Source organism: Scyliorhinus torazame, chromosome 4, assembly GCF_047496885.1.
Source record: "Scyliorhinus torazame isolate Kashiwa2021f chromosome 4, sScyTor2.1, whole genome shotgun sequence".
NCBI lineage: Eukaryota > Metazoa > Chordata > Chondrichthyes > Carcharhiniformes > Scyliorhinidae > Scyliorhinus > Scyliorhinus torazame.
The window spans coordinates 320,266,667-320,282,320 of NC_092710.1; positions in this window are offsets into that span (position 1 = coordinate 320,266,667).

Genomic DNA, 15,654 nt, shown 5'->3' on the forward strand with positions numbered 1-15,654 from the left:
AAACCGGAGCACCCGGAGGAAACCCACGCAGACACGGGGAGAACGTGCAGACTCCGCACAGCCAGTGACTCAAGCCGGGAATCGAACTGGGACTCTGGAGCTATGAAGCAACAGTGCTAACCAGTGCTACAGTGCCACCCAGATTTTATTGCAAAGTAATTATATTTACAATATACTGCAGACCCCAGCCGGACCACTCGGGCTCCCCGCCCCCTTAGCGAGGGGAGCTCGCATTCGGCGAGACTCACGGGGAGACTGATTGCTCTGATCACTGGGGTGGAGGGGGCATAAATCAACCAGGCTTTATTGGTCAGTGACCTACACCAGTATGTGCCGGGGAGGCAGAGTTACATCAGGACTAGAAGGGCCCCTCGATGGCCGACGGTCACCTGCTGAGACTTTACAGTTGCCTTTCTGACTGAGTGCTCCCAGCGCCAAACATTGCCCACCAGCAGCACCGGCCTAGAAATACAGTAGGTGCTGTGCTCATTTTTATCAGGCCTTGCTTGGTTCACTGAGATCCCAGCCTGGCAGAAAGGGAGGGTTCAGCTAATACCAGCCACACCGAGAAAGAACACCAAAAATGCATTGTTCTCCTTCATCTGAAAGAGGTACTGGGCCCTTTGCAGGTGCGGAGAAGGGAGCCTGGTGCTGTTTGATGTCTCTTTCTGTAAGGTTGGTTTTCCCGGATGAAGTTAGCAGTGCTAACTTGGCTGCAAGCAGGAAAACCAGCCTTGGGACTGAATATGGAGCCGGGAAGAGCAGGATTGCTCGTGTTGACACCGCATTCTGAGACCCGGATACTGCTCCTGACCACTCCGCACCCCTCAATTGTTTTACTCCCCCGCACTCTGTTTCCAAATGCCCAAGCTCTGACACCAACCCTCCCCCTGCCCAATCCTTATCATCTATCACCACCGTTGCTGATTTGATCCCTGGTCCCACCTCCTCGCTACTCCCTACTCCCAACATCTGTCCCTGAAATTCTCAATATCAAGCCCCACAATCTTCGAGCCCATTCCAGCCCTGACCCTCTCTCTCCCATGCCCCAGACCAGGCCCAGATTTTCAACCCCAATCTCCAGTTTATGATCCCTTTTCATCCCTGCCCCGGGTCTCGATCCCTGACATAACCTTCCTGAGGGCTGTCACTTGGATTCCTGTGGGATTCCCGCACTTTGTCAGCAATATTGCGGCAGACTCCGGGCCTAATATTTGGATAGCCTTAGGGCCTCGCCAGTCAGGGTACAACTATTTCAGTCAATACATTTAGCGTCTATGAGCTGATATTCGTACAACATCATGCAAGGATCTTATCCTGCATACGATACGAAGATTGGCGGAGTTGTGGGTAGTGAGGAGGGCTGTTGTCGGCTGCAAAGAGGCATAGATAGGATGCAGAGCTGGGCTGAGAAGTGGCAGATGGAGTTTAACCCTGAAAAGTGTGAGGTTGTCCATTTTGGAAGGACAAATATGAATGCGGAATGCAGGGTTAACGGTAGAATTCTTGGCAATGTGGAGGAGCAGAGAGATCTTGGGGTCTATGTTCATACATCTTTGAAAGTTGCCACTCAAGTGGATAGAGCTGTGAAGAAGGCCTATGGTGTGCTCGCGTTCATTAACAGAGGGATTGAATTTAAGAGCCGTGAGGTGATGATGCTGCTGTACAAAACTTTGGTAAGGCCACATTTGGAATACTGTGTACAGTTCTGGTTGCCTCATTTTAGGAAGGATGTGGAAGCTTTGGAAAAGGTGCAAAGGAGATTTACCAGGATGTTGCCTGGAATGGAGAGTAGGTCTTACGAGGAAAAGTTGAGGGTGCTAGGCCTTTTCTCATTAGAACGGAGAAGGATGAGGGGCGACTTGATAGAGGTTTATAAGATGATCAGGGGAATAGATAGAGTAGACAGTCAGAGACTTTTCCCCCGGGTGGAACAAACCATTAGAAGGGGACATAAATTTAAAGTGAATGGTGGAAGATGTAGGGGTGATGTCAGAGGTAGGTTTTTTACCCAGAGAGTAGTGGGGACATGGAATGCACTGCCTGTGGAAGTAGTTGAGTCAGAAACATTAGGGACCTTCAAGCAGCTATTGGATAGGTACATGGATTACGGTAGAATGATATAGTGTAGATTAATTTGTTCTTAAGGGCAGCACGGTAGCATTGTGGATAGCACAATTGCTTCACAGCTCCAGGGTCCCAGGTTCGATTCCGGCTTGGGTCACTGTCTGTGCGGAGTCTGCACGTCCTCCCCGTGTGTGCGTGGGTTTCCTCCGGGTGCTCCGGTTTCCTCCTACAGTCCAAAGATGTGCAGGTTAGGTGGATTGGCCATGATAAATTGTCCTTAGTGTCCAAAATTGCCCTTAGTGTTGGGTGGAGGTGTTGACCTTGGGTAGAGTGCTCTTTCCAAGAGCTGGTGCAGACTCAATGGGCCGAATGGCCTCCTTCTGCACTGTAAATTCAATGATAATCTATGATTAATCTAGGACAAAGGTTCGGCACAACATCGTGGGCCGAAGGGCCTGTTCTGTGCTGTATTTTTCTATGTTCTAATCCTGGAATGATTCAGTATGTTGGAAAGAGCTTTCCAATTAATCATACTCCCTCGACTCAGTGCAGAAGGAGGCCATTCAGCCCATCAAATCTGCACCCGCCTTTCGAAACAGCACCCTACTTAAGCCCACGCCTTCACCCTATCCTCATAACCCAGCAACCCCACCTAACCTTTCGTTTGGACACTGAGGGCAATTTAGCATGGCCAATCCACCTAACTTGCACATCTTTGGACTGTGGGAGGGAACCGGAGCAGACAGTGACCCAGTGGGGAATCGAACCTGGGACCCTGGTGCTGTAAAGCCACAGTGCTATCCACTATCCAGTGCTGCCCACAGTGTGGTTATCAGGGACATTTGTATCTCAAAAATTGCTTTCATGTTTGGAGAAAACTGGCAAGCTGGGCTTGAAAGAATGACTCAATTTTTGTTGTTTAGGATGCTTTAATTAAATGTAAGGGCCAGGATTCTGTGAAAATGGGGCTATGTGCCCACACCCGCTGGAAATCGGGCGCAAATCACTCCAGACGTTTTTCAAAACGTCACGAGTGATTATCCGATTTCAAGAGGGATAGCAGGGCCCCGCCGTGCGCCCCACAGCTCCTGCTGCCGATACGGGGCCCTGCACTTTTGGCCACGGCTCGGCGCATGCGCGCGGCGGCCATTTTCGCACCGGTCCCCACGCAACATGGCGGAGCCACACAGCAGGCCGGCTCAGAAGAAGATGGGATCCCCCCCCCCCCCGGATCGCTCGTGCCTGCCAATCAGTAGCCCCCGATCGTGGGCCTGGCCATCGTGGAGGCCCCCTCCGGAGTCCGATCCCCCCGCCTCCCCCACCAGGACGGCCAGCGCGGCCTCGAGTCCGAGCCCCCACCGGGTGGAACCAGGTTGGAACCACCCGGCGGAACTCGGCGGGAACTCGCCGCAGGGTCCTCTTTCAACGGCCCCTGACCGGCGCCGCGTCGACCGCGCGCATGCGGCAGGCGACGATTCTCCGGTCTGCGGAGAACCGCGACCCGGCATTGGAGCCGATCGCGGGTCTGAGACCTTGTTCTCCGCCCCCGCGTCGAGCGCCATTTTCGCGCGGAGGCTTGGAGAATGCCAGCCAAGGCCTTTAGTTTTACAGGGGAGAAAGATGTAGTGTTCAACTGTTCTGCCATGATGTGGAGATGCCAGCGTTGGACTGGGGTGGGCACAGTATGAAGTCTCACACCACCTAGTTAAAGTCCAACAAGTTTGTTTCGAATCACTAGCTTTCAGAGTACAGCTCTTTCATCAGGTGAGAGAAGAGGTGGGTTCCACAACTACATATATAGACAAGGTCAGTGATGCAAGGCGATACTTTGAATGCGAGTCTTTGCAGGTAATTAAGTCTTTACAGGTCCAGACAGAGCAACTGAGTGTCACAGGTTAAAGAGGTGTGAATTGTCTCAAGCCAGGACAGTTGGTAGGATTTTGCAAGCCCAGGCCTCATGGTGGGGGTGAATGTAATGCAACATAAATCCAAGATTCTGCATTTGATTATGTGGGTCTGTTTACTATTCATGCTTACTCTGCTTGATTAGTGAAGTCTGGGTGTGGGCTCAGAATAGTAAAGAAACTGGAGTAGTTGCTGGAAGCAAAGAGCTGCAAACATGGAGCAGATTTTTAAAATAAATCTCTTGCAAAAATATCTGTACAGAAACTGCCGTGTCAATTCTGCTTCACTCCGAGATATAAAATCTACAACGGTTACCCTTCAGCATTCTCTTTTCTGGAGAAACGATCGGAAGGTAAATGCTGGACCCAAACCCCACCATACCTCTGGGAGGAGTGTATTGGGTGGGGGTTTGTGCGGGACATAAAAACAAGAAGTCCGGTGAGGGCCATTCTCCCCAGAAACTAGCTGAGTGAGACACGGTTATGTTTCCCTCTATGAAATCCTAGTACCTTCAGTTGCCGTCTGTGTCTCATTAAATTTTCTGTCAGAAGGATAAAGACTATTTCACTTAAGATTCTCCCCTGATCTTACCAAGATCAGCCTGCAACACTGAAACCAGCAGACACTTTCTGCACAAAGGGATAAAAGACGGCTTCTAACCAGTCATCTGCGAAGATTGATTTGAAGCAGACTACTGCAGAGAGTGGCAGGAGGTGAAATATTGTCAGCTCTAGCAGTTAAATAACAAAGCCACCGTTAATGCATCTCTGCAAGTTTTCATCTGGCTGGCTGCCGTGGTGCCTACTTAGTTGCCATGTTCCCTGCGCTATCTCTCCTTATTCCTCTGGGCATCTTTATTGAGTCCCTCTCACAAGCCATGCACCACCTTTAGCTACAATTTGTTTTAAATGCAAGGAAGCCTGGACTTTATAAACATAGAAGGTGGGGTTTTCCGCCCCTCCCGCTGGTCATCTCCCCCGCTCACCATTGGTCATGGCGGGATTTCCAGTCCCGACAATGTTTACCTCGATTTGTGTGGCTCCGCTACTGGGTAACCCACAGCAGGGGTGGGGGGGGTGGGGGGGGGGGGGGGGCGTGGGTGGGCTCATCTCTGGCGGGACTGGAAGATCCTGCCAGTGGCAAGGGCTGGAAAACCCTGCTCGCGGTGTCCATAAACCTCGGAGGTTTTTTATGGTGAACCTCTTTGAAACATTGGCCACATCCAAGGCGGACGTACAGTGCCAATTCAGGGAGCCACACTGAAGGATTGATGTCAATGCCATAGAGAGGGGGCCAGAGAAGATTGATTGGAGTAGTTTCACCAAATGAGGGGCTTTCGTCATGAGAAGGGATTAGAGAAATTCAGATTGTTTTCCTTACAGCAGAGAAGGACACGGGAAGATTAGATGCAGATGTTCAAAATTTCAAGGGGTTTTGATGAAGCAGGCAGGAGAAGCTGTTGACAGTGATAGAGAGGGGAAGGGGAGTGGCCAGTAACGGGCGGGGTGTCACAGATTTCCGATAATTGGGATAAGAGCCAGAGTGAGATGAGAAGTTATTTTCAGCGGAGAGTTGGAGAAGTACGGTAGCACAGTGGTTAGCACTGTTGCTTCACAGCGCCAGAATCCCAGGTTTGATTCCTGGCTTGGGTCACTGTCTGTGCGGAGTCTGCATGTTCTCCCCATGTCTGCATGGGTTTCCTCCGGATGCTCTGGTTTCCTCCCACAGTCTAAAGATGTATGGATTGAAGTTAGTATTGATTTTGCAGGCATGCACACGAGTGAATACCTATGTGTTGTCACTGATGGCTACAACAGATTCCTCATCATGGAACACGTTGCTTCTGTGAAGTGATTTGATTCAGTGGAAAGGAAAATAAAGGGTACAATTGCAAAGTAGGTGTAGGAGCAGGGGACCTGGGTGAATATGTTCATAATTCGGGCATATGTTGGGCAGTACAGTAGCACAGTGGTTAGCACTGTTGCTTCACAGCTCCCGGGTCCCAGGTTCGATTCCCCGCTTGGGTCGCTGTCTGTGCGGAGTTTGCACGTTCGCCCCGTGTCTGCGTGGGTTTCCTCCGGGTGCTCCGGTTTCCTCCCACAGTCCAAAGATGTGCAGGTTAGGTGGATTGGCCATGCTAAATTGCCCTTAGTGACCAAAAAGGTTAAAAGGTGTTATTGGATTACGGGGATAGGGTGGGAGTGAGGGCTTAAGTGGGTCGGTGCAGACTCGATGGGCCGAACGGACTCCTTCTGCATTGTATGTTCTGTAAGATCTATGAATTGACGGTTGCGATTCTGTGTGATCAACTTGGTTGCGTGAACCTGCGAGATCCTTCGCCGTAACATTCAACTGATGAAGATGATCTGAACATTTGTAGATGTAGAGATATCGATGACCAGAATATACAATGTGATAGTGCTTGGCAATTGGTGTGGAGGGTTACCTTTCCACCATTGGAATACTTGTGCCAATGTTCACAAGTGTAGATGGAGGTTCATGTTTCCCACTCTCCAGCAGAGTATTTGCATTCGGTTTCCAACAACGAGCATGATGCACAAGGGATTGTTTGTTCGCTTCCTTCAATGTACTGTGAGAGCATAATAATAATCTTTATTAGTGTCTGTGGTAAACCACTGTTGCAACTGTATTAGGTGATGTACGGTAGGACCTGTACTACAGGTTCGCCGGTAGTCCCTGCCTGCTTGCTCCGCCCAGGAGGCGGGGTATAAATATGCGTGAGTATAGTCCTATTAAATTTTGGGTATTGGGTAGAAAATATTCCACTTTGAAAGATTTAAAGACAGCCACGCCTCTATTTTTGGAAAGAGGATCTTCCTTCTTCATGCTACCAACGGACATCTTGGAATTGTATCCCATCCTTCAATCCCCGTTTTCACAATTCAATTTTAATGGGCAGGAAATACCGGGGGGGGGGGGGGGGAATTGAAGCAAAGAATATTTATTATTTTTTTATATACTTCTACTTGAAGATACTTTTTTTTTCTAAATTCAAGGAATTGGTTTTCGGCGTCCATTGACTGGTTTGAGAATATTCTCTATTAACTCGCTAGAAAATATTTTATTTTCAGATCCGTTCAGCGTGGTTAGGGTGTGGAATGGACTGCTTGCTGTGATAGTGGAGTCGGACACTTTAGGAACTTTCAAGCGGTTATTGGATAGGCACATGGAGCACACCAGAATGACAGGGAGTGGGATAGCTTGATCTTGGTTTCGGACAAAGCTCGGCACAACATCGAGGGTCGAAGGGCCTGTTCTGTGCTGTACTGTTCTGTGTTCTATGTTCCAGCCAGCAGCCATTTCGCCAGCTGCTGTGGGAGGCCACACATCTGACAGCAATAAAGCCTCAGTTGGATTCAACTATCGTCTTGGTCCAATTGATCGTGCTTCAATTTATTGCTATCAGTTTCTAAGGATGGACCTCCGTATCAAACCGGATCGCCTGCAGCTGGATCCGCATTCAAGCGGCGCCAGAAAGGACTTCCAGCACTGGCTAGCTTGCTTCGAAGCGTATATCAACGCGCCACCAACCCCTGTTCCGGAGGCTCAGAAGATTCAGATTTTGTATTCCAGATTGAACTCCAAAGTCTTTCCGTTAATCCAGAACGTGCCGAACTACGCCGAAGCCATGACTCTACTCAAGGACAACTACGCACAGAAAACGAACCCGCTCTTCGCCAGGCACGCACTCGCCACTCGCTCTCAACTCCCTGGTGAGTCCATAGAAGACGTCTGGTGGGCCCTAATCCCACTAGTCCGGGACTGTGACTGTCAGGCCGTTACGGCCACGGAACACTCAGACCTCCTTATGCAGGATGCTTTTGTGACTGGAATTGGGTCAGATCTCATACGCCAGCGACTCCTAGAAGGGGCCACTCGGGACCTCGCAGAGACTAAAACGCTAGCGCTCTCCATGACGGTCGCCCTGCGCAACGTCCAGTCCTATACCCCCAGCCGCACGGCCCACCCCTCCTACGCTTCGCGGACCCCACAGACAGCCGCCCCAGCGGGAGCGCTGCCCACCCAATACACCTGCGCTGCACACCAGCCAGCGAACCCCGGGGGCCCCCAATGCAATTTTTGTGGCCAACAGAAGCATCCCTGCCAATGCTGCCTGGCCCGCGCTGCCCTTTGTAAAGCCTACAGGAAGAAGGGCCACTTCGCTGCGGTGTGCTAGGCCCGCTCAGTAGCCGCTATCACCCCCACCCCCCTTGGTCACGAACAATGGGTGCCGCCATCCCCCCCCTCAGACCACGTGTGGTCAGTGGGCGCTGCCATCTTCCCCTCCAAGCAACACATGCGTTCCATGGGCGCCGGCATCTTGTTCCACCCCTGCAACGTCGTTCCATGGGCGCCGCCATCTTGTAACCCTCAAGATCTTCGGGCGCCACCATCTTGTCTACCCCTCAGCACATGGGCACCACCAGCGTTCCAGGACCTGGGCTCACCAACCGCCCCATTATCTGATGACCAGCCAAGCCTCGCCTCCATGTCAATTGACCAGTCTCGTCCGCATAACCTGACCAACCCATCCACCAGCGTGAAAGTCGACGGACATGTAACCTCCTGCCTGCTGGACTCTGGGAGCACCGAAAGCTTCATACACCCGGATACGGTAAGGCGCTGCTCCCTCATGATACACCCCGCCAACCAAACAATCTCCCTGGCCTCCGGATCCCATTGCGTAGCAATCCGGGGGTGCTGTACGGTCATGCTCATGGCCCAGGGCGTAGAATTCAACGGCGTCTGCCTCTACGTCCTCCCTAACCTCTGCGCTGCACTAATCTTCGGCCTGGACATCCAGTGCAACCTCCAGAGCCTAACTCTGAAATTCGGCGGGCCCTTACCAACTGTTACCACCCCCTAAAGGTCGACCCACCTTCCCTCTTTGCCAATCTAACTCCAGATTGCAAACCCGTCGCCACCAGGAGCAGACGGTACAGCACCCAGGACAAGACCTTTATCGGGTCCGAAGTCCAGCGGCTGCTTCGGGAAGGCATCATCGAGGCCAGCAACAGCCCCTGGAGAGCTCAAGTGGTAGTAATTAAAACTGGGGAGAAACACCGAATGGTCGTGGACTACAGCCAGACCATCAACTGGTACATGCAGCTCGATGCGTACCCCCTCCCATGCATATCTGACATGGTTAACCAGATTGCGCAGTACCGGGTCTTCTCAACAGTAGACCTGAAACCAACCTACTCCCCATCCGTAAATTGGACCGTCCCTACACCGCCTTCGAGGCAAACGGCCACCTATATCACTTCCTTAGAGTCCCCTTCGGCGTCACAAACGGGGTTCTCGGTCTTCCAAAGGGAGATGGACCAAATGGTCAACCGGTACGGGTTGTGGGCCACCTTTGCGTACCTAGACAATGTCACCATCTGTGACCATGACCAGCAGGACCACAACGCCAACCTTGCTAAATTTCCCCACACCGCTACTCTCCTAAACCTCACTTACAACAAGGAGAAGGGCATGTTCGATACGAACCGCTTAGCCATCCTCGGCTATGTGGTCCAGAACGGAGTTCTGGGGCCTGATCCCGACCACATGCGCCCCCTCATGGAGCTCCCCCTCCCCCACTGCCCCAAGGCCCTCAAACGCTGCCTGGGGTTCTTTTCGTACTAGGCTCAGTGGGTCCCAAACTATGCGGACAAGGCCCGCTCACTCATACAGTCCACCCAGTTTCCCCTGACGGCCAAGGCCCAACAGGCCTTCGCACGGATCAGAGCTGATATTGCCAAGGCCACAATGCACGCTGCAGATGAGACACTGCCCTTCCAAGTCGAAAGCGACGCATCAGACGTAGCCCTTGTCGCCACCATCAATCAGGCAGGCAGGCCCGTGGCATTCTTTTCCAGCACTCTTCATGCCTCAGAGATTCGGCACTCATCCGTCGAAAAGGAGGCCCAAGCTATCATTGAAGCTGTGCGGCATTGGAGGCATTACCTGGCCGGCAGAAGATTCACTCTCCTCACTGACCAACGGTCGGTTGCCTTCATGTTCAACAACACACAGCGGGGCAAGATCAAGAACGATAAAATCGTGAGGTGGAGGATTGAGCTCTCCACCTACAATTACGAGATTATGTATCACCTCGGTAAACTCAATGACCCCCCAGATGCCCTATCCCGAGGTACATGTGCCAGCGCACAAGTAGACCGACTCCGGGCCCTGCACGACAGCCTTTATCACCCAGGAGTTACACGGTTGTACCACTTCATTAAGGCACGAAATCTGCCCTACTCCGTCGAGGAAGTAAGGACAATCACCAGGGACTGCCAGGTCTGTGCGGAGTGTAAGCCGCACCCCTACCGGCCGGACTGAGCGCGCCTGATGAAGGCCTCCCGTCCCTTTGAGCGCCTCAGCGTGGACTTCAAAGGCCCCCTCACCTTCACCGACCATCACACATATTTTCTCAGTGTGATCGACGAATACTCCAGATTCCCCTTTGCCATCCCATGCCCCAACATGACGTCTGCCACCGTCATTAAGCCCTCAACACAATCTTCGCTCTGTTCGGTTTCCTTGCCTACATCCACAGCGACATGGGATCCTCATTCATGAGTGGTGAGCTGCGTCAGTTCCTGCTCAGCAGGGGTATCACCTCCAGCAGAACGACCAGCTATAACCCCTGGGGAAACGGACAGGTAGAAAGGGAGAATGGGGCGGTATGGAGGGCCGTCCAGCTGGCCCTAAAGTCCAGGAACCTCCCGGCCTCTCCCTGGCAGGAGGTCCTCCCTGATGCACTGCACTCCATTCGCTCATTACTCTGCACTGCCACTAACAATACACCACAAGAACGTCTTTTTGCCTTCCCCAAGAAGTCCACATCCAGGATGTCGCTCCCGACTTGGCTCACAGCTCCGGGAACCGTGCTTCTCCATAAGCACGTCCGACTCCACAAGGCGGACCCGTTGGTGGAGAGGGTGCACTTGCTCCACGCAAACCCCCAGTATGCCTACGTGGCGTTCCCCGACGGCCGCCAGGATACTGTCTCCCTCAGGGACCTGGCACCAGCAGGTTCCTCCACCACACCCCCTCCCCCGTCGCTCCCAACAGCACCCCCCCAGAACCATCCGTCCTCCCTCTGCCCACGCCCGACGATGAAGAGGATTTCGGCACGCTCCCGGAGTCACCATCGACCAGATCAGCACCAACATCGCCAACACCACTGCATCGCTCCCAGAGGAACATCAAGGCCCCGGACCGGCTAAACCTTTGACCGGTCCACTGGTCATCAAAGGACATTTGTTTGCTCAAATCTTGTAAATATTAACTCGTTGTTGTATATATTATCCACCACCCCCGCCGGACTCAATTTTTAACAGGGTGTGAATGTGGTAAACCACTATTGCACCTGTATTAAGTGATGTACGGTAAGACCTGTACTACAGTTCGCCGGTAGTCCCTGCCTGCTGGCTCCGCCCAGGAGGCGGGGTATAAATTTGCGTGTCCTCCAGCCAGCAGCCATTTTTGCCAGCTGCTGTGGGAGGCCACACATCTGAGAGCAATAAAGCCTCAGTTGGATTCAACTATCGTCTTTGTCCAATTGATCGTGCCTCAGTGTCACAAGCAGGCTTACATTAACACTGCAATGAAGTTACTGTGAAAATCCTCCAGTCACCACATTCCGGCGCCTGTTCGGGTACACGGAGGGAGAATTCAGAATGTCCAATTCACCTAACAGCACGTCTTTCGGGATTTGTGGGAGGCAACCGGAGCACCCGGAGGAAACCCGCGCAGACACGGGGAGAACGTGCAGACTCCGCGCAGACAGTGAGCCAAGCTGGAAATCGAACCTGGGATCCTGGAGCTGTGAAGCAATAGGACTAACCACTGTGCTACCATGCCGTAAAGCTCCAATCACACTTCCTGATGCGTCTGTCATGACCATGTGGGGATGAAATAGGTGAGGACTGGCAGAGATTTTTACCCTTAATGTATCAAACACTGTGAGCTGGACGATCATCCATTTCCAATGTGCATCTTTGCACATGTGGTGATCCACTGTAATAGGAGATGTAAGGTAAGACCAGCACTACAGGTTCGCCGGTAGCTCCTGCCGGCTGGCTCCGCCCACAGCGAACTGTATAAATATGCATGACCTCCAGTGCCCTGCCATTTCGCCAGCTGCAGCAGGAGGCCTCGCATCTGACTGTAATAAAGCCACAGTTGTACCCAACTGTGGCTTTCCCCTCCCTACTGCCCCAAGGCCCTCAAACGCTGCCTGGGGTTCTTTTCCTACTACGCTCAGTGGGTCCCAAACTATGCGGACAAATCCGTCCCACTCATTCAGTCCACCCAATTCCCTCTCGCGGCCGAGGCACAACATGCTTTCGCTTGCATCAGAGCAGACATCGCCAAGGCCGGGATGCGCGCAGTGGACGAGTCACTGCCTTTCCGTTTAGAAAGCGATGCTTCAGACGTCGCCCTTGCCGCCACCCTAAACCAGGCAGGCAGACCCGTGGCATTCTTTTCCCGCACCCTTCATGCCTCCGAAATTCGGCACTCATCCGTCGAGAAGGAGGCCCAAGCTATCGTTGAAGCTGTGCGGCATTGGAGGCATTACCTGGCCGGTAAGAGATTCACTCTCCTTACGGACCAACGGTCGGTAGCCTTCATGTTCAACAACACACAGCGGGACAAGATCAAAAATGATAAAATCTTGCGGTGGAGAATCGAGCTCTCCACCTTAATTACGAGATCTTGCATCGCCCCAGTAAACTCAACGAGCCCCCAGACGCCCTCTCCCGAGGTACATGTTCCAGCGCACAAGTGGACCAACTCCGGGCCCTACACGACAGCCTTTGTCACCCGGGGGTCACTCGATTGTACCATCTGGTCAAAGCTCGCAACCTGCCCGACTCGGTCGAGGAAGTAAGGACAGTCACCAGGGACTGCCAGGTCTGTGCGGAGTGCAAGCCGCACCTCTACCAGCCAGACATTGCGCGCCTGGTGAAGGCCTCCCGCCCCTTTGAACGCCTCAGCGTGGATTTCAAAGGGCCCCTCCCCTCCACCGACCGTAGCACGTACGTTCTCAGTGTGGCCGATGAGTACTCCAGATTCCCCTTCGCCATCCCATGCCCCAATATGACGTCTGCCACCTTCATCAAGGCCCTCAACACCATCTTCGCTCTGTTCGGTTTCCCCGCCTACATCCACAGTGGCAGGGGATCCTCATTTATGAGCGATGAGTTGCGTCAGTTCCTGCTCAGCAGGGGTATAGCCTCCAGCAGGACGACAAGCAAAACCCCCAGGGAAACGGGCAAGTAGAACGGGAGAATGGGGAGGTTTGGAAGGCCGTCCAGCTGGCTCTACGGTCCAGGATCCTCCCAGCCTCTCGCTGGCAGGAGGTCCTCCCTGACACTCTGCACTCCATCCGGTCACTATTACGCACCGCCACTAATAACACACCCTAGGAACGTGTTTTTACCTTCCCCAGGAAGTCCACATCCGGGGTGGCGCTCCCGACTTGGCTCGCTGCTCCAGGACCGGTCCTTCTCCGTAGGCACGTCCGACTCCACAAGGCGGACCCCTTGGTGGACAGAGTTCACCTGCTCCATGCCAACCCTCAATATGCCTACGTTGAGTTCCCCGATGGCCGCCAAGATACTGTCTCACTCAGGGACCTGGCACCGTCAGGCTCCACCCAAACACACTCCCCCACCAATGCACCCCCCCCCCCCCACCCCCCAACCTCCCACCGCGCCAATATCATAGATTATCATAGAATATACAGTGCAGAAGGAGGCCATTCGGCCCATCGAGTCTGCACCGGCTCTTGGAAAGTGCACCCGACCAAGGTCAACACCTCCACCCTATCCCCATAACCCAGACCCCACCAGACCACCCCCTCCCCTTTTCCGCACAAGAGGACGAAGAGGACTTCTGCACGCTCCCGGAGTTCCCCGATGACTGGCCAGCATCAGTACCACCACCACTGCCATCGGTGCCACCTCCACCACCGCCAGCACCGACTTCGCCGCCACCGTTACGCCGCTCCCAACAAAGCACCAAAGCACCGGACCAGCTGAATCTTTGACAGACTCCGGACCGTCAACATGGACTTTTCTTTCCCTACCACTGTACATAATTCCACTAATTGTATATAGTTTCACGTCACCCCCGCTGGACTCATTTTTAACAGGGGGTGAATGTGGTGAACCACTGTAAAGGAGATGTAAGGTAGGACCAGCACTACAGGTTCGCCGGTAGCTCCTGCCGGCTGGCTCCGCCCACGGAGAACTGTATAAATATGCATGACCTCCAGTGCCCTGCCATTTCGCCAGCTGCAGCAGGAGGCCACGCATCTGACTGTAATAAAGCCACAGTTGTACCCAACTTTAGTCTTTGTGCAATTGATGGTGCATCAGCACAGTAGCTTCCACAGAGACTCTGTGATCTCTGCATACTTAAGGAAGTGATTTATGATAGACGTTGGTACCACTGAGGAACAATGCCAAGTCTTTCATGTTAGACAGGGTCAGAAGTGTATGAATGGCTTTAACATTTGTGGTGTGTGAGATTTACTCCAGCTTCTGTCGCTCCAGGCCCGAGAAAGTCAGTCACGCGTGCTGCAAATTGTCCTTGTTGAGTGTCAAGTTGATTTGAGTGAGTAAGCACCGCTGATTGATGCTGGTCGTGTTCTGCTTTCTCGCTCCCCTGTCGAGCAGGTGGAGCGTCTCTTCAATGTATGATGGCATGCGGTAGGTGCTGAACTTTGTCCACATGGTATCCTGTGGCACCGAAACACACCTTCATGAATAACAAGAGCTGTAAGGTAGTGCTTTGTCTGCTAGTGGTGTCTTAAGATAATTCCGTCACATGTTAAGCCTCGAGAAAGCTGTGGAGTTTCGAAATGAGTGCTAATAGTTCTTGAATTGTGGGAAGTGGATACACCACTTCCACACCCAGCGCAGAGGGCATTTATAGTGAACAGACTCAGATAATCAAACGCAGAACAATTGAACACTATTGTCACCAACTATTTGACTTTAAGGCTATGAAAGGTTTTTTGAGAACGATAGGCACACAAAGCCGACCTCCACTTCTGCTATTGGAAGTTCAGAAGGAGCTTATTGATACAGAGAATTGCTAGAATATGGAGCTCGTCACAACATAATCTAGTTAAGATGAATAGCATAAATTAATTAAACACTTAAGGGAGAGGGATATAGATGATTTATTCTATTGGGTTAGATAAAGATAGGTGGGAGGCCGCTCTTCTGTCTATTCAATGTAATTCTATGAAGTAATCCCCTCCAGTACTACAAACCTGCAAGATGTCTGCACTCCTCCTGTTCTGGCCTCTTTTACATCCCTTATTTTACCGGCCCCATCATTGGTGGCCAGGCCTTCAGCTGTTAAGGCTTATGTGACACATTGTCTTATGTGACACAGTGTCACACTTTTTTTATAATGCTCCTATGAAGTATTTATGTTAACCATAAGACCGTAAGAAATTGGAACGGGAGTAGGTTGTTTGGCTCCTCCGAGCCTTCTCCGCCATTTAATAGGATCATGGCTGATCCAACATTCCTCACATCCACTTTCCTGCCCTTTCCCCCCTTACTGATCAAGATTCTATCTATCTCAGCTTTAAATATACACAAGGGCTCTTCCCCCACAGCTCTCTGTAGCAAGGAGTTCCAAGGA